Source organism: Chionomys nivalis, chromosome 8 (genome assembly GCF_950005125.1).
Source record: "Chionomys nivalis chromosome 8, mChiNiv1.1, whole genome shotgun sequence".
Classification (NCBI taxonomy): domain Eukaryota; kingdom Metazoa; phylum Chordata; class Mammalia; order Rodentia; family Cricetidae; genus Chionomys; species Chionomys nivalis.
In genome coordinates, this window is record NC_080093.1 from 44,730,528 (window position 1) to 44,749,408 (window position 18,881).

The 18,881-nt window shown below is 45.0% G+C and overlaps 7 non-coding genes across 7 annotated transcripts; 3 read left to right on the plus strand and 4 right to left on the minus strand.

The window, feature by feature from the left end:
* Positions 1-9,114: 9,114 nt before the first annotated feature.
* Trnav-uac (transfer RNA valine (anticodon UAC)) lies at positions 9,115-9,187 on the minus strand. The gene has a single exon. It is a non-coding gene; the product is annotated as a tRNA-Val (tRNA).
* A 272-nt stretch (positions 9,188-9,459) lies between these two features.
* Positions 9,460-9,532, minus strand: Trnav-uac (transfer RNA valine (anticodon UAC)). Its single transcript has one exon. It is a non-coding gene; the product is annotated as a tRNA-Val (tRNA).
* Positions 9,533-9,760: 228 nt separating this feature from the next.
* On the plus strand, positions 9,761-9,847 carry Trnar-ucu (transfer RNA arginine (anticodon UCU)). Its single transcript is given in 2 exon segments — positions 9,761-9,797; positions 9,812-9,847. It is a non-coding gene; the product is annotated as a tRNA-Arg (tRNA).
* A 394-nt stretch (positions 9,848-10,241) lies between these two features.
* Trnal-uaa (transfer RNA leucine (anticodon UAA)) lies at positions 10,242-10,324 on the plus strand. The gene has a single exon. It is a non-coding gene; the product is annotated as a tRNA-Leu (tRNA).
* Positions 10,325-11,776: 1,452 nt separating this feature from the next.
* Positions 11,777-11,849, plus strand: Trnak-uuu (transfer RNA lysine (anticodon UUU)). Its single transcript has one exon. It is a non-coding gene; the product is annotated as a tRNA-Lys (tRNA).
* Positions 11,850-13,031: 1,182 nt separating this feature from the next.
* Positions 13,032-13,104, minus strand: Trnaf-gaa (transfer RNA phenylalanine (anticodon GAA)). Its single transcript has one exon. It is a non-coding gene; the product is annotated as a tRNA-Phe (tRNA).
* A 3,031-nt stretch (positions 13,105-16,135) lies between these two features.
* Positions 16,136-16,208, minus strand: Trnak-uuu (transfer RNA lysine (anticodon UUU)). The gene has a single exon. It is a non-coding gene; the product is annotated as a tRNA-Lys (tRNA).
* Between the last annotated feature and the right edge of the window lie 2,673 nt (positions 16,209-18,881).

The window sequence follows — 18,881 nt, forward strand, 5'->3', positions numbered from 1 at the left end:
GGAAACCATTGTGGGGGCTAATAAAAATATGGCACTAGAGAACTTTCCAGGAATCCACAAAGATGACCCCAGCTAAGGCTCTAAACAATAGTGGAGAAGGTGCCTGAACTTGCCTTCTGCTGTAATCAGATTGATGACTTTAATTGTCATCATAGAAATTTCATTCAGCAGATACAGAGATCCACAGCTAAGCATTGGGCCAAGCTCCAAGAGTTCAGTCAAACAGAGGGATGAGTGATAATATGAGCAAAATGGTCAAGACCATGATGGGGACACCCACAGAAACACCTGACCTGAGCTAGTGGGAGCTCACTGACTCCAGGCTGATAGCAGGAGAACCTGCATAGGACCAAACCAGACTCTCTGAATGTAGGGGACAGTTGTGTGGCTGGTACAGTCTGTGGGACCACTGGCAGTGGGACCAGGATTTATCCCTAGTGCTTGAACTGGCTTTTTGGAGCCCATTCCTTTTGGAGGGACACCTTGCTCAGCCTAGATATAGTGGGGAGGGCCTAGGTACTGCCTCAAAGTGATATGTCAGACTTTGCTGACTCTCTGTGGGAAGCCTTACCCTCTCTTAGAAGTGGATAGGGTTTGGTGAGGAGAAGATGGGGAGAGTCAGAGGAGGTGAGGGAGAGGGAACTGGGATTGGTATGTAAAATGAGGAAAAATGTTTTAAGAAACAAATAAATAAAAACAGAAGAAAGTTGCGAAAAAAGTTTTAATCCTTGAAAGCTATTAAAGGATAATAAAGAAATATGGTTAATAGTCATCTATAACAATCAAACTTACAGTCACATTAGGTATATTTTCAAAGTCAAACAGAGATATATTTTAGATAGACAGGTTGTCTTCAAACACTTCAGAAACCTACAGATTATTTAAAAAGTTTTAATAACATAAGACTTTTTATGACAATGAGATACATCTGCTCCTGGCAGCACCACTCTGCTTCATAGAAGGATGATGGGCATCAAAGAACTTCCATATGGAGTTTGATTTCATTTGTGACAAGGTTAACCACTGGACATAGAAACTACCTTTGTCTCAACTACTGGCAGAATGCTGTCTGAACTGGACAAGCGGGACACAAAAGAAGACAATTGTTGAACTTTGCCAAGACAACATAGGACAGTCCTTCAAAATCTAGGCTCAGGAAAGATGTCAGAGGACAGAGAGAGGAAATAGGAGGTGCAAGATAGAAAAGTGGTAAAAAGCACAAAGCAAAATGTAGATTAATATAAATTGGTTAATTTAAGTTATAGAGCTAGTGAGACAAGCTGAAGTGCAGGACAAGCTTTTATAACTAATAATAAGTCTTCATGCCATTGTTTCTGAGATGGCAACTCAAAGAAAACTCCCCACAGCCCATTCTCATTCAAACTACCACTTTATGCTCACCCTGAAGGGTCTAAGGGACGAGAGGGTCTTTCCCAACTCCAGTCCCTGAGGGCCCTGGCTACCCTTTAGGTTGTTGTTGAATCTTTGTTTTCCTTCCCTTTCCTTTCTTTTCTTGGAGTCCTCAAAGGGACAAGAGACTTAACATTTTTCATGTACACAAAATAAAGTTTTTTTTAATATATAGATCATATTTTTGTGTACTTTTTTTTTTTTCGAGATAGGGTTTCTCCGTAGCTTTTTGGTTCCTGTCCTGGAACTAGCTCTTGTAGACCAGGCTGGCCTCGAACTCACAGAGATCCGCCTGCCTCTGCCTCCAGAGTGCTGCGATTAAAGGCGTGCGCCACCACTGCCCGGCTTTTTGTGTACTATTTAACAACTTTTTGCCTGACCAATATCCAAGATTGTCCTAATACCTGGTAGCTTCCAGTTTTACTGAAGGGTCGAAGATTAAGAAAATAAAAATGTAGATTCCAGAAATAGGAATATAGAAATAAAGAAATACAAAGTTGTACGCCTAGGAGAATGAGAACAGACTCTCAGCAGCTTTATTAACAGTTTGAGGATTAATATTAACAGCGGGTTATTTCGCTTTACAACCCATAGCTCTATTTACAAGGCCAAAGCATTTCCCTGCAAACTGAGGCTAGCCTACAGATATGAGCTGAGTCAACTTTTAGGAAACAGATACATGACCTCTGGGCTATGCATTATCCCTGCTCTGTGAAACCGGCAGCACCAAAGGGGAGAGCACAGCTTCAGTAAACACCGCCTGGAAGGACCAGGGAAGACAACAGACTAAGTACAAACACTAGTTTAACTGAAAAACTCTGTTAATGGAAAAAAACTCTGTTAAAGTAAGGCAATCTGTATCTGAGTTTTACCTCAAGATTATAAAAATTTCTTTGTTCAGACCTAATTCTTGGTGCCCCTACTATAAAAAGGTGGGTTCAGAAACCACCCTTTACCACAGTCTTACAAATCCATCTTTGGCTGTAGTCTCAGCTAGCTGATAAGTTTTTCATGCCTCATAGAGATTTTTTATTTTATTTTATTTTTTCTGGATTCTGGTTTGTGGAATAAAGTTTGCTTCTGGTCTATTAGACTTTGGTGGTCTGTCCCCATCTTTGCATGACCCCCCTGGACCCAACATTTATATCTTTCTCTCTTGCTTTGTTGAAGTTTAAACATAGAAGTCTCTGGTAAGAAATTTTCACATGAATAAATTTGTGCTTTGTTGGAAAACCTTCAAAGACAAGATTCAAAACTCTTTCTTTGTTTGATGAATACAATTGAATTACAAAGGAACTTGAATTAAAGTTACTTCATAAGAATATCAAACTTTTAAAATAACACTACTTAAAAGTATTTGCCTAAGAAACACATTTGATTGAAGTATGCGAGTGGTGGGCCTCGTACAGACTGGGGCCCGGAAACTGTTAGGCTGTGTCTTTGTCTGAACTTCAGTCAGGTTTGTCTAAGCCACTGCTCCAATAGGCCTTCGAGACTTAACAACACAAAACTGAATGAGAGCTGGAAGGAAGGTGTGACCAGCTTAATGACCCAGGGATGGAAGTCAGGAAAACATTCAAGAGAAGTCAAAGCTACCCTGTCCTGAGTGGGTGATAGGAGACCTTTAAGAATAACATGGCTGGGCTGGAGAGATGGCTCAGTGGTTAAGAGCATTGCCTGCTCTTCCAAAGGTCCTGAGTTCAATTCCCGGCAACCATGAGTTCTGGTACCCTCTTCTGGCCTGCAAACATACACACAGACAGAATATTGTATCCATAATGAATAAACTAATAAATATTCAAAAAAAAAAAGAATAACATGGCTGCTCACACCTGTCTGTAACTCCAGGCAAAATACCAACGAACTGTGGAGGCCCAAAAATGTGAGCCTATTGCCACCTTGCCTGATGGTCAGAGAGTTTTGAGGTTGCTCAAAATGGTTGACAAGTGTTGCTGCACATCCATGCTCTCAGGATGTGATTACTTGGTTCTTTTGACATTAAGATGGCTCATACAAGTAAATTCATCCTATCCTGACAGATGGCCAGGATATGCAAACATATTTCTGCTCCTTCTTTTGTAATATGAGGTGACCTGGGGAGGGGCTGCCTTCAGGATACTTGGTCTAGGGTGACTTCATTGCCTAAACAACAGAATGCTAATGACTTGATGTCTCAAAGTGTTAAAGCGATTAACTGAGTTGTCCTTTGTATCAAGTTAAAGAAATCTTTTGTTACCTTCTTCCCCCTTTTGAATTGGGTATAAAAGCGTATGGAAAAATAAACAAGGGCATTTTCAGTATTCACTGGAACGCCCCCCCCCCCCCGCACTCTTATATGGCTTCTGTTTGATTATTTCATGCACATCTTCACACTCTTCGTCATATGTCTAAATCCCCGTGCCCTCACCCTGGTAGAGGATGATCCCCAGCATACAGCAGCCCAACGTGGCACAGTCACCAACAACAAATGTAAAATAAAAATAAATTATGTATTTTAAAAAAGAGTGACAATGGGGATAGAGGAAGCACTAAAGAGATGGATTAGTGGTGAGGCACTGCCAAAGGCAGCTCCCAGAACCCACATGGTGGCCAGCAACCATCCATATTTCCAGTTTCAGATGATCCAGTGACCTCTGCTGACCTCCACAGGCACCAGGAATGCATGCAATACACATACATATCATACACAGATGCAGTCAAACATTCATACACATGAAATAAGCATAAATTAAATTTTTTGGTTTTGGTTTTGGTTTCTCAAGACAGGGCTTCTCTGTGTGACAGTACTGGCTGTCCTGAAACTTGCTTTAGGTCCAGACTGGCCTTGAACTCACAATGATCCTCCTATCTCTAGTACCTGAATGCTGGGATTAAAGGCGTATGCCACCTTGCCTAGTGCAATAAAATTTTTTTTTAATGATGAGGGGTGGGGGAGGTGTATAGAGATGGCTCAGCAGTTAAAAAAAATATTTACTCTAACACACACACACACGAAAAGCTTAAAATGAAAATAAATCTTTTTTTAAAATGAAGTTGGAGAAGATATTTTTTTAAAAAAGAAGAGGAGAACCAACTAACTTACTGAAGACTATAGCACCAGGGACCTTAGTCTGGGTATTCACTACTTTTTGCTGGGACAAAATATTTGACAAACACAACTTAAGGAAGGAACCGTTTATTTTGACTCACAGTTCAAGAGGATAGTCCATGTGGCAGGAAGGTTTGGGGGCAGGAGTTTGGGGAAAGCAGCCACATCACATCTTCAGTGAGGGTGCCAAGAATCGTAGGTGATGGCACTTAGCTCACTTTCTCCTTTCGTTCAGTTCAGGACCCCAGCCATGGAACGATGCCTCCCACATTTTGGGTGTGTCATCTCCCTGAATTATCCTCCTCTAGAAATTCCCTAGTACAATTGTTTCCATGGTGATTCTAAATCCCAACAAGCTGCATCAGTCATCACAGTCCATTCTATGCTATTGTGATGGAATACCTCAGCCTTGGGTATTTATAGTGAACAGAAATGTATTGGGTTTATGACTGTCAGGCTGTGATGTCCAAGATCCAGGAGTCCCACCCATCTGGTTCAGGGCTGACAGCATGATGTGGTCAGTCAGAGCAAGGCATTGAACTTCTGCTTCAAACCGCTTCATAATCAACTTTACTCCATCCATACAGGTCAGTTGCTCATGGCTTAAACCTCCCCTGTTGCCGCCTCGACGGGTTACTCTGTCTAGGGTTTGTAACCCGCCTGGCTGGCCAGTTATTCCAGGGTCACGGAGAGGCACCACCTGAAAGACATAGGCTGATAAGCAGGAAGGAGACTAAGCGTATTTGTCAAAGCCTCCGTTTATTAGAGTCATGGTTACAGCTTATATAGCCCCTGGATGAGTAGCTTAGGGGGCTGGGGCACGGGGTCTTGCCACGTGGTCCACGCCCCTCACGTCCAAGAGGTTATGATGGGTCAGGTCAAGATTCCTTGGTCGGGAAGTCACAAGGTGACCCACCTAGTTCTCTAGATAGTTTGGAATGTGAGGCAGGTTCCGTTAACAGATAACTCTCTATTAACAGTTAATTTGGGTGTGAGATAGGCTTGGTCAATAAGACTATTCTCAATACAATTGGAAAGTGAAGCCCTCTGTAAAAACTCCTCACGGCGGTGCTTCCTGTAAATTTTGGGGGGACACGGCTCCTGACACTCCCCAGTAAGCTCCATAGTCCCAGTGTATATACCTTGGCAACCAATTTTTCAACACACAGACTTTAGGGCCATATTCAAACTCCAGCCAGGAAAAAAAAGAAACAAAGCAAGGAACCTGGCGGCCATAGGGACCAAGTGTCAGAGTGCTTTCCGGGGTTGGGAGATGAAGGGCTGTGTGATGTCTACATTTTGAGAAGTTGCTATGGTTGTTCATCAAGTAGGGCAAGACCAGTGATGGGGGCCCTGCTGGAGTCCCAGGACAAGGCATCAGAAGTCTTCAAGGATAGAGACGTAAATGCAATGAATCTGCTGCTTACAGAAGAGTGTCCAGCTCTGGCCACGGTCTGGGTGATGGGAATGAAGAGAAAGGGATCAGTGTTTTTGTATCCAAGCTACAGAATTTTTCAAGAAGGTAAAAGCAACAGTGGTTCATTTTGGACAGTTTATGCTATAATTAGAATTATGTCCACTCCAAAATCTTATGTTGAAATCTCAGCCCCTGGTCCCCAAATTATGAATTTGTTAGAAAAGAGGGTCTTTAGAAAGGTGTCCAAGTTACAATGTGGCCACTAGAATGGACTTTGATTGGTTATAATTGGGACCCTTATTTAAAAAAAGGGTAACAGAGGTATCAAGACACACTTAAGATATAGTGTTGACTGATATTGCCATTGTTGAGTTATTGTGCAGGCAGCCATATGTTGAGATATCACAACTTTCCTACTATTTCTAGGAAACGCAATCTCACAGCAGACTTACTGGCTCTTTTGCTCTTACCAGTTTTCTGTCTTCTTTTCTTCGAAGTTCTTTGACCTTCAGGTGCAGGAGTTGTGTTGTAGATAAAGCCACGTGACTGGACTCCCTCCATTAATCACTGCATTTTGACCAGTTGTGGTTTTCAGTGAAGGTCTTGGTTTGCTTTAGAGCCAAGCTTCTTGGATGAGGGTTAGGAACTGCGCGTATCTGAGGCTGTAAGGATGAGTGTGGTTTAGGAAATGTGCAGTCAGGTCTGGTAAAGTGGTAGCAGTGGATTCTCCTCTGAGTTTCATGACCTAGCTAGCCCCAGGTAGCAGAAATCTCTTGGGGTCTGTTCTGAGTTAGGGTTTCTACTGCTGCGAAGAGACACCACGACCACGGCAACTCTTCTAAAGAAAACCATTCAGTTGGGTGACTTACAGCTTCAGAGGCTTAGTTCGTTATCATCATGGAAACATGGTGGCATACAGCCAGACGTGGTGCTAAAGAAGGAGCCATCGTGATACACAGATAACAGGAAGTAGTCTGAGACAGTGGACATATGGTTGAGCATATGTAGCATCTCAAAACCTATCCCCACAGTGACACACTTTCCCCAACAAGGCCATATCTACTCCCAACAAAGTCATTAATGTGCCACTCTCTATGAGATTATGGGGGCCAATTACATTCAAACAACTACAAGGTCCCACCCATCCCTAGACAAAAAACTACAGGTAACTAAAAACCGGCGAGAAAGGGAGAAATAATCACCCCCATTTGTTTATTCAATACCAAGTGGCCACCCCTGAAATGATATACATTTAAGCAACACTAAACACACTCAGCAGGTTATATCTATGTATTTATGTGGTAAATTTATCTCTGTGTGTGTGTTAACAATAACAGTTGCAGAAAAAGAAGCCATCAATTCCAGAGAGGGTGGAGGAAGAAAACAGAAGAGGGGAAGTGATGTTATATCTTAACTAAATTTCCACAAAAAGGAAAGAAAGAGCAGGGCGGTGCTGGCACACGCCTTTAATCCCAGCACTTGGGAGGCAGAGGCAGGCGGATCTCTGTGAGTTCGAGACCAGTCTGGTCTACAAGAGCTAGTTCCAGGACAGGCTTCACACCACAGAGAAACCCTGTCTCAAAAAAAAAAAAAAAAAAAAAAAAAAAGGAAGGACCCAGACCCAGAGAAAAGAAAAGCCAAAGAAATCAGCCCACCAAGCCAAGATGTTCCCCAGTTAGGAGCTCCCAAAAATGACTATGAGGGAAAGACCCAGTGCTGTCCTCAAACTGTGCCAAGTGTGCCCGACAAAATACAACAATTTTAACCCCGTGCTGACTATGTGGAGATTGTCGCTTAACCAAATCCTCTTGTTTTGTCGACAAACAGGCACACAACAGGTAGGCCGACACAATGGTTATGAGCTCTGCCCAAGGCCCTAGTCCAAGGGACGCTGACCAGCCAAGGACTGAGATGAGTGACTCTGAGCCTTCTTTAAGGATCACAAACCTCGCCCCGCAACCCCCAGGTTCAGGGAACAACTCCAAAGAGGGAGCAGGAAGAACCCAAGAATTGGATTGCCTTCAGCACGTGACAGCGTTAGAGGCTGGCGACACCCTGCCTGCCGCTGCACCACCAAGACCCTGCCCACGCCAACCCCAGTCCCAGGCTAGGACAAGCTTTGCGAACACGTTTCCCAGAACTGCCGTTTGCCTTTGCACTATACTTCTGATAGTCTCTGCCGATACAGAAATGAAAGGGTTTTACAACGTCAAAGTCGTCGTTTAAAGGCTTTTAAATTTTCCTACTTGGAAAATGCTGCTCTGTTTTAAGATTGTGCACTAAAAACTCTGCTGTTTGCTGCTGATCAGCATGTAACAAAACACTGTTTAAATGTCTGGTCCACGTGGAATGTCTGCTACCAAGTGAGAAGAGATGCACTTGTGCAGAACTGTAATTGGATACTTCTAGGAGATAACAAAAGAAACTTCAAACAATTAAGAATGAGAGGAAGAATTTTGAATTGCTTCCCTTGTGCCTGACGTTGACTTCTCAATAAGAACTTTTACATCAGTACGCTCAGTTTGAAGCCAGCGGACCTGCAGTTAGTCAGCACTGATGGTAGCAACTTTTAAACGTCCTTAGAGCAAGGATTGTAGGCGTGCTCCACCACGCAATGAAAGCAACTTTTTTTAAACTTTCTTTTTATTTATTCTTTGTGTTTTTCACATTATGCATCTCGAGCCCATTCGTTTCCCCGTTTCCTTGTATCTGCCCTCTGCCTTTGCAACCACCAACACCGCCTCCGAAAAAAAAAATGTTTTAAGAGGAAAAAACGGAAAAATCTCGTCGTGGAAGCTGTAGTGTGACACCGTGAGTCGGCCCGCGAGAGGATTGCAGGAACATCGCCTCAACACGCCAAGCGGCTGGGCGTGTTGCACTAGAAGCAACTTTTAAAAGTGGCCCAAGGAGAGTCAGACACGCAGAACCCACTATTGGGGTGGGAGGGGTGGGGGGTGGGGGAGCCGCTCAGGCGCAGTGGCACTGGAGAAGCAATCCAGCACTTGCAGTTCCCAGAAGAGAACACGAGGGGACAGTGTCACAGGCTCCGGGTGGTGGAGGAAACCTACTGGGAACGGCAGCGGACCCAGCACGATGGCTCCCGAGCAGAATTCACGGAAGAGAATGAGATTAAAACCCCAACATTAATAAGAAAGCATAAAAAGAAAAGGAAAAAAAAAAAAAAAAAAAAAAGAGCCACTGGTTCCACTGGGGCTCGAACCCAGGACCTTCTGCGTGTAAAGCAGACGTGATAACCGCTACACTATGGAACCACGTGCTGGTAAAGCCGTTCAGAGATTGGATAATGAAAACATTGTACTTTAAATCAGCGTGGGTTAAAAACTAAAATATTCAAATAACTCTTGAAGAAAAAAGTTTCAAACTGAACCCAGAGTTTTCAGCACGGGTAGAAAAAGGGGAAGCGTTAAGCAGGAGCCCCACAAACACCGTTCAGATGTGTCACAAGCAAAATTCAACAAGCCAAGCTGACTGAAAAAAATCATTCCTGCGGGGGAAAAAAAAAAAGCACATATAACAATCCACATGGTTCCACTGGGGCTCGAACCCAGGACCTTCTGCGTGTAAAGCAGACGTGATAACCACTACACTATGGAACCGCGCGACTAAATAAGGAGCCAGACAGACTAACTAGACAAAGAGACACTGGAAACGGAACTATAAATCACAATGTTTGTGTATCCCCAGCCGGGAAGCTTCAGAGCGTCGGATTTTCTAGCGCTTACGCTCTGCTCTCTCCCGGCCGCACACCCTACTGTTGGAGGAGAGTGCCACTCCGAGCCCCCGTCCGGATCTGATGTAGGCAGTACCAAGATGTAGACACACCTGGCTCTGTGGCGCAATGGATAGCGCATTGGACTTCTAGACTAAATGGAGGCATTCAAAGGTTGTGGGTTCGAGTCCCACCAGAGTCGCTTTTATTTTAGTAAGGAAGAGTAAAACAGAGTAAGGAAGAACAAAGTGAAACAGTAATCCTTGATCTTTAAAATGTCCTGCCTGGCGCCCGCACCCATTGAAATAAAAAAAAAAGAATTTAGCGCAGTCGTTTCCTGTGTCCACTCACTGGGGATCGTCAGGAATCTTGCTGCTACTGCTACCAAAGCGTTCTCTCATCACCTTCCACGGTCAATCACACTCCCAAAGTCTGAGGAGATAAAGAAATGAGCGAGGTATAATCACAGTCGCCAATCTCCCTCCCTGGGGACTTTGTTTTTCAATGTAAAAAAATAACTTTAGGGCTTTTTAGAAAGGTTTAAGGCTCGCAATATTGTCCCAGTTGCTTATAAAGAAAACCCCGGGCTTTCAGATACCAGAATGGCCGAGTGGTTAAGGCGTTGGACTTAAGATCCAATGGATTTATATCCGCGTGGGTTCGAACCCCACTTCTGGTAGATGTGCTTTTCCTTTTTCTCCAACAACTAAGACTTTGGGACTGAGACGTAGAACGAAAGCACAAATTGCCCCAGAAAAACAGTCACTTTATTCAACAGCCAACTCTCCAGAACCAGCTACACAACGGATTCTTTTCTAATGGCTAGATGCACGGATCAAGAGAGTTTAAAAATAAAACTTATAAGTAAAATATTTTAAAAGGAAAAAATTAAAAGCAAGGTCTGACAGAAGAGAGATACAGCAGAAAAATAAACAGGAGGGTTTGGTGTGTGGTGAGCCCTGTAAGAGAGAAATAGAATTTCTTGTACGTTGAGTTTCCGAGGCCAACTCCGCCGCTTCCCCACTGAAGTCTTCCCTTGCTCCATTCACTCAAGGACAGCTCGGCAGTTAGTCACTCGGGTAGTTTCCGTCCTCAGGTCCTCAGAACAGTTCCTGGCTGGGACGGAAGCCAGACCCGGGAAGGCTGCGGTGGGCACAGCGACAGGGTCTTCCCTAGCCCTTCCGGAGCTAACCAACCAGCCCTGCGGGATGTCTGCTAGCTCAGCCAGACTTTCACAAACCACAGGAGATTCAAGAGTTTGATGGGGAGAGTTTGGTGGGTTGCAGTTCGGGTTACCGTAGCAAGTCTGTGCCACACAGTAACCCTTGATGTCACCAAGAGAGTCACATGGCCTCGGTGTTCTGGTCTGTGCTGGAGAGAACCGGAACCGATCTGCCTGCTCTGGTTCACTCAGCTCTACTCCACCGCCTTCGTGAAGCAGGCTCTCCAGCCAGACGTGGAGGTCGGTCCAGAGGTTAGACCGCAACACGTCCGAGCTTCGTAATTCCGCTGAGGCTGACCCCCAACCAGGCAGCGCCCCCCCCCCCCCCAGTCCAGGGTGCAACGTGTTAGCCTTCTCAACTGATCTTAGGATCCCATACGTTTGTATGAGAGAACTACCAAATTCTATTGTGATTTATCCAATACGAGCAAAAGTCCCTCAAAGCGGGTCTGGGGGCTTCGAGTTGCGGTCAGTCCAACCCCACAATGCACCGACCGAGCCTGGGTCTTAGCAGACCCGAATTAGCAGAGATCCTGGAACTCAGCATGTGCTCAATAAATATTAAATACAAACAGAACATCAAATTATGCATCCCTGCTGCTCCCACAAGGCACTCTAGGACTCCTCAAAAAACAAGACTGGAATTAGAAATGTCTCCACCAGCTCCGGAGGCCAGACCAGTGGGTCCAAAACTCCCGGGAAGTGCTTTTCGGAGGACGCGCGCACGAGGGTTTCCTAGTAATTTTAGTCTTCAAACTGTACATGTGATGAGAGAAAGGAAGAAAGACTTGATTTCATCACAAGCTTGCTCGCCGCAAAAGACTAAGGATTTTCAACTATTTGCAAAGAATTTGGACTCTTGGCCTAATTTTGACTGTGGATATTCTAGAAAGAATATCCCTGCCAAGAGCCCGGATAGCTCAGTCGGTAGAGCATCAGACTTTTAATCTGAGGGTCCAGGGTTCAAGTCCCTGTTCGGGCGGAAGTTGTTTTAGTCACTCATGTTCCAGTATAGCTAAACAAGAGTCCTCCAACTGCTACTACTAGCTATACCTACAATTCCGAAGAATGGTTTAAAAAATTGAGATCAGACCTCATTAGGTTGGGTTTTGCTTGAAAAGTGACTGTTAGATAACATTGTGTACGATTTTTGTGTTCAAGATATCCATAAGTATATAACCAGAAACATCGCACATCTACCCTGTCATCACGAAGAATGAGTTCTGATACCTCTTATGAAAGGCGAAACTTGGAAAGCGAGGTACTAAAACTGCATTTCTGATGGAGAAACATAATGTATAATTTCCAGCTAGGAACACTTTCTTAGCCAGATTCCCAGTGCTCTCTGATGGGCCCTGACTTAGGAGACTTGGCTGTGGAGGCAAATGCTTTCAGGACTGTCAAGTCGGTCACTGAAACTTGCAGGCTTAGCAAAGGGACAATATGGGGTGGCGGTTGGGGGACAGACCAAGACGAACGACAGTTGGTACGGCAGACACATGTTCAAGCTATTTTCGGAGCCAAACCGCCATCTCCGTGAATTCAGCTTTACCTACTTGCGAAAGACTATGACAGCTGAGTTTGTTGACTGCTGATGTTCTCCTAGAAGAGGGGCCCGGGGAGGGGTCGTGGCATCTACACCTGAGTTCCCAGTCACTCCTCCCCACCGGTCATATGCAATTTTAAGCGTGGCCTCAGAGAGGAACTAGAGTATACAGCTGGAGGGGATTGGTGAAGGGGACGCCACATACCCAGCCATGGGGAAGCCGTCATCCAGGTGGGATTCAAACTGGTGGCTTCTTTGGGGTCACCCACGCTCCTGCCCATAACCCCTCTCCATGATCTGTAAATAACCCTAATAAACTCATGGGTTTCCCGGGATGAACTTTGATGTAATCGATTTTTGGTTTGTCATTGGGATCTGAGGAGGGGAGGTAGACCTTGACAAGGCCGCTTCCCCAGGGCAAACAGTCCATTGACTGCCACCATTACTTCCGCTATTACTGCCAGAACCTCATCTTCTAACGACTAAAAAGAAACCACAGTCTCTTTGCTTGTTTGTGTCTAACATTACCAGAGATGATCATTGTCTTCACAACACTAATACTGACTATTTGTACTGGAATTGGAAAGAAACTTCAGAGACTCCAACAAAAGGTACCCTTGCTGAAACCCGGGATCGAACCAGGGACCTTTAGATCTTCAGTCTAACGCTCTCCCAACTGAGCTATTTCAGCAGAGGTGTGAGGGCTTTTTACCCAGTCCAAGAGAAATTTAGAGGAAAAAGCAAAAAATTTAGGTTGACCTTACCTCTAAGTATTGAATCTTTACCTTCATTTTTAGAGGTGTATGGTTTCTAGTCTTTCCGTTTTGCGAACAACGAGAAAATTAATTCCTACCAAGGCTTGTTCTGCCGCGTCCCCGGTTACCGTCTCATTTAGTTCACAAGGTTTCTCTAGTCCCAGTCAGGGTCCCAAAGAGATAGGGAGTACCTGGTGTGTATGGCAAGGCCTGAAGGTCCCATTCAACTCTCACATCTACCGGCAAGTCTATGCGATCATAATTCTTAACGGAGTAACCAATTTGTCCTCAATCATCCAGATCCGCCCGAGTTCTGAAAGGTCAGGGTCGAAGCAACTTCAGTGTTTAGTCTGTCGCCTTTTGGAGAAGGGCGCCTGCAAACCATAGCTGAAAGCGGACAGCAGAAGGGGTAAGAAGGAAGCAGTGCTCTGCACCAGCCCGGCCTGAAAATGATGGGAACGAAGAGCAAAGAGTTCCAGTTGCCCAGCGTGGACTAGTTTGCGCTTTCCTAGGGTGTCCCTGAGGCAAAGGAGTCTGGGTATTTGCTGCAGGCACCTGCTGTTTCTCGGGGTGCCTTCTCAGCCACGAGATCCACGTTCGGCGATGATGACCTTGTATAGCTTTTGTTGGATATTGCAACTTATACGTATGTGCAACTTATACAACTTCATACATATATGAACTGCGTTCTGGTTACTGTAACTCCTTAGCCTATCTAGCCTCCCTGGCAGCCCTACTATTAATGAGGCTCGCGCCCACATTCATGTCTGTTGTTCGTGTTTTGGTTGGGTTTCGGTTTTTGAGACCTACTGACTTTAACCAAAGCCATCTGTGTGATGTTTAAGAATCCTTCATAGCTTATTGGGCGCTTGGGTGGATGCACAACTGAAGACCATGAATGCCCTTTCCTTCCCCAGAATCCACCCTGCTGGCCCCTCTTCTTTGAATGAGCGGCCACTGCTGTTCGTTTAACAAATACGAATCTCACCTGCTGGCCATTCTTCTTTGAATGAGCGGCCATTGCTGTTCATTTAACAAATACCCTCGCTTCTATGGGCCTATGATTTTAGGTATGCTGTGTACATGTCTCTTTGAAACGATCCCTTACCCGTTTCAGCATATGTTTATTATTATTATTATTATTTCATCACTAGATTAAAAGCTCTTAGTAATTACCACGTACGCCTGCTTGCCTTTAGACTCTGAGCCTGTGAGTGCATTCCGATCTCGTTTGATCCTTGCCTTTATACTCTAAGCCTTGAGTGCATTCCAATCTCGTTTGATCACGGGCTTATGAGATGGAAGCTGGGATAATTACTCCTTTACTTCTGAGAAGGCTTCTTTGAGTGAGGAAGAGGAGGTCGTCGTTGTGAGGTCGGTGTGGACCCTGCGGGAAGCATCCCTTTAAGGAGGGTGAAGACCTTGCCTCTCACTTGAGCTCCACCTCCATCTTTTTTTTAATTATTTTTTTATTGAGCTCTACATTTTTCTCTGCTCCCCTCCCTGCCTCTCCTCTCTCCCCTTCAGCCCTTCCCCAAAGTCCCCATGCTCCCAATACTCAGGAGATCTTGTCTTTTTCTACTTCCCATGTAGATTATATCTATATAAATCTCTCTTAGAGTCCTCATTGTTGTCTAAATTCTCTGGGATTGTGATTTGTAGGCTGGTTTTCTTTGCTTTATGTTTAAAAACCACCTATGAGTGAGTACATGTGATAATTGTCTTTCTGTGTCTGGGTTACCTCACTCAAAATAATGTTTTCTAGCTCCATCCATTTTCCTGCAAAATTCAAGCTGTTGTTATTTTTTTTCTGCTGTGTAGTACTCCATTGTGTAACAGAGGAATCTAAAATGGCTGAAAGACACTCAAGGAAATGCTCAACATCCTTAGTCATCAGAGAAATGCAAATCAAAACAACTCTGAGATTCCATCTTCCACCTGTAAGAATGACCAAGATCAAAAACACTGATGACAACTTATGCTGGAGAGGTTGTAGGGAAAAGGGACCACGCCTGCTTTGCTGGTGGGAATGTAAGCTGGTACAGCTCTTTTGGAGGTCAGTGTGGCGATTTCTCAGCAAATTAGGAAACAACCTTCCTCAAGACCCAGTAATACCACTTTTGGGTATATATCCAAAGGATGCTCAATCGTGCCACAAGGACATGTGCTCAACTATGTTCATAGCAGCTTTGTTTGTCATAGCCAGAACCTGGAAACAACCCAAAAGGCCCTCGACGGAAGAATGGATAAGGAAAATGTGGTGCATTCCCACCTCCATCTTTGCACTTCCTAGCTCACCAGGACATTCTAGGCTTTTCGGGGCGGCTTACTTAACTCCCCATCCAGAGAGGAGGAGGTCGACTTCATTCCGTGTACTACCTGAACCAAGGAAGACTCAATATTTGTTAAGCAAAGGGTGGTTTCTCCTCCCAGGGAAAATTGCTTCACCTCGGGGAACTTGCACCCAAACTTTTTGTGCTTACCAGTCAATTTCTTAAAAACCCTGCAAGAATGTGAATGAGAGTGTATGAATTTATCGTAGGTGTGCACTGGCTTTTCGGATCTGCCTCAGCCCAGGAATGCAGTCTCCATTACGATGACCCCTTTCTTCCACTAACAAACAACTCTACCTTGATTTCAACATTTCGCGGTATGCATGGGCACGCTTCGGGGCAGGGGACATTTGAGCTGGTGTGAAGAGAAAAGTTGCTCTATGTGGGGTTTCAGTTCCCAGAGAAGCGTCTTTTCCTGAAAGCAGGCTGGGACGGTGCAGGCAAACCCGAGACAGCCACCCGTGGGGCCGAGGGACAGAGGCTGTGTCTCCGAAACTTTCGAGTTCCTTCCCAAGTAGTCACGAGGCTTGTGGTGTGCTCGCCAGGATTTTTTGCATTCTTTTTTCTTTTAATGACATGATGTCTAATACCCTAAAATGAGTAATCCGAATAATTTTTTAAAAGAAAATAGCAGCGCCCGAACAGGGACTTGAACCCTGGACCCTCAGATTAAAAGTCTGATGCTCTACCGACTGAGCTATCCGGGCTCGCGAGGTGTCGCTTTGGTTCGGTATTTGAAGACTCTTACCGCTTCTCTGGAATGTACTCTTACGTAGAATTATTTGACTCTTCTTTTGTGTTTAACACAATAGCCGGGCACAGATCGCGTGAGAGTGAGAAGAAAGCAAAATGGATTATAAAATGTAATGACGCAGTTGCTTACCATCTGAATACAGGTTTCTTAAACACGCCCCCTTTCATTTAGAGCCTTGTTCCTTTAGCCGTGAACCCCGAGTGCTGCAAAAGTATGTGGCGGGAACAAAAGCCGCCCGCTAACAATTGCCACACTACGTGTTTGTTCCCCTAAACCCAGAAAAAAACAGGCTGAAACCAATGGTTACTGCTGTCAGACTGCCCTTTCATCCAACACACGACTTTCAGTTCCCCATCCCGAGTGCCCCAACTCAAAAAATACAAACACGATAGCCGAAGAAAGCCTCCCTGGCTGCCAGGAGTCGGAGTAAACCCTCCCAATCTACCCCCCGCCCAGGGCCAGCCTTGCGCACGCGCAACTCCAACCCTCTGTACGCTGCGCCCACCCCCATCTTCTCTGATACCACAATATTTTATTTTTATAACAGACCCTGCCACAACCTTTCGGCCCTCTGGGCCTTTGCTGGTGGGTGCTCTTCCCTTGCACCTCCCTTTCGGTTCGTTCCTTATCCCCAAGCACCTGGAAAGGAGGAAGAATAATCCCCGTTTTGCTGCGTTCTCAGATGACGTTCTTTGAACAAAAGGAAAAAGCAAGAGAAAAATAAGCAAGTGTATAAATACGTGCATCTCAGAGACACGAGAGATATACAGACTCAGGGGATGGGTGATTCTTCAAGTGGCTCAAAGTTCCAGTTTGTATAGCACCTTCAACAAGAAAAAATAATAATGAAATATTTTCTGATGAGTGACAAGATAAAGGGAAAGGACCAGAGCAACACATTGTGAGAAAGCAAATGCATAGGAAATTAACAGTAGATAAAGGTAGTTAAGAAAGTCTGTTGTGTAGATTCCTCTGGTGCCATCTGCAAGCTGATAAGAATTTAAAATCATCTTTAGTTGACTAATCTTTGTCCTTCAAGATAGAGGGGAGGAGGGAAACCATTTGTGCACGGGTGTCCTGCTAACATGCGATTAGAGAAAAGGTAGAGAGTTTTCCATTGTATTGTCTTCTTAACTTTCTAGGACTCAAACTTTGCGCCAAAGTGGCAAGCTTAGGCATGGTGTGGTCTCCTCCCTAGCACACACTGGAGTGCCATCTTCTCTGGGGTGCCCCCTGTACCCAGCTGGCAAAGCATCATCCGGCAGAGTGGGTGGATAAAGGCATCTGAACTATGCCTTGCGAGTTGAGTGAGGTGACTCAGCTGTCCTCTCTACCCTTCTTGCTTGGGTCCCAAGTGCTTCTCACAGGTGTCCTCCCTCCCCGGGGGCGGGGGACGACTGAAACCTGGAGAGGGCAAAAGTGTGTGATTCCCATTTTTACTACGGAGCCCAGCCTCCCCCTTACCTGTGTATAAGAGATGCTGAAGCAAGCTGTCAGATTGCTCCGGAGAAACAAAACTGAATGGCTACAGTTAGAATCAGAGATGAAAATAAAAGAGACAGATATTTTTAAGAATGTAATACAAATATTTGTGGGAGCTTTAAGTTCAAAACCTGTCGGGGGCCCAAACTTCCTCGGTCGCCCTAACTCCTGGTGCTGACAGACCTGGGGTCTGCTCAACCTTGGGCAGGGAGGCATGTTTTGCAGTGGACAACGGTCGATGGCGAGATGTGGTCACAGAGCTGAGAATAAGAGATTGCAATTGCTCAGCTAAACAGGACGTCTACATCAACCCCACCACCACAAACGCTTAGGGAACCTTGCAAAACAGGAGCCAGAAAGAATGTAAGCGCCACAGGACAAGGAGGCGTGCTGTGGCTATCTTTAAACCTGACCTGGCTATCAAATTCAGGAATGCGTTGCAGCTGTGGCTACCTACTCAAGGCCTGCACAAAATCAAGCCAGCCCAAATCCCTTCACAGATAGATGATCTCCAGGCCCCAGTACTGGAGTTATTGGCAGTGGATAGCTGCTGGAGAAGAGAGAATCGAACTTCCCTGAGAAGGTGACCACTGGAAGGTTTCCCACATTCATCCACATAACCCACCAGACTAAGGGGAAAAGAAAAAGACACAAAGAAAAAAAGAAAGAAGTGAGAAGTTGGGAGGGGGGATAGATACGATTATATTTCATTGCATGTATATACTCTATTCCCAAAAATTAAAAAAAAAAAAATGCTGGGCAGTGGCGGCGCACTTGGGAGGCAGAGGTAGGCAGATCTCTGTGAGTTCGAGGCCAGCCTGGTCTACAAGAGCTAGTTCCAGGGCAGGTTCCGAAGCTACAGAGTAAACCCTGACTCGAAAAACAAAAAAATGAAAAAGAAAAAGAAAATCTATAGGGCAGTGTGACAGACTTAATATCTGTGAGAGCTTTGATGTGATGAAGCAGTCTTGATTCCAAACGAACACAACGGGCAGCCAGCCAGAGATTCAGGCAGGCAGCGAGGCAGGCATTTTGTGTCCGAGTTTTTAGAATTCCTTTCTCACTAGAAGTTCACTTTTGCTCTTAAGGGTTTCAAATGACTGCACGGAGCAAACTACAATATGTAGACTAGTTGGCCTTGCTC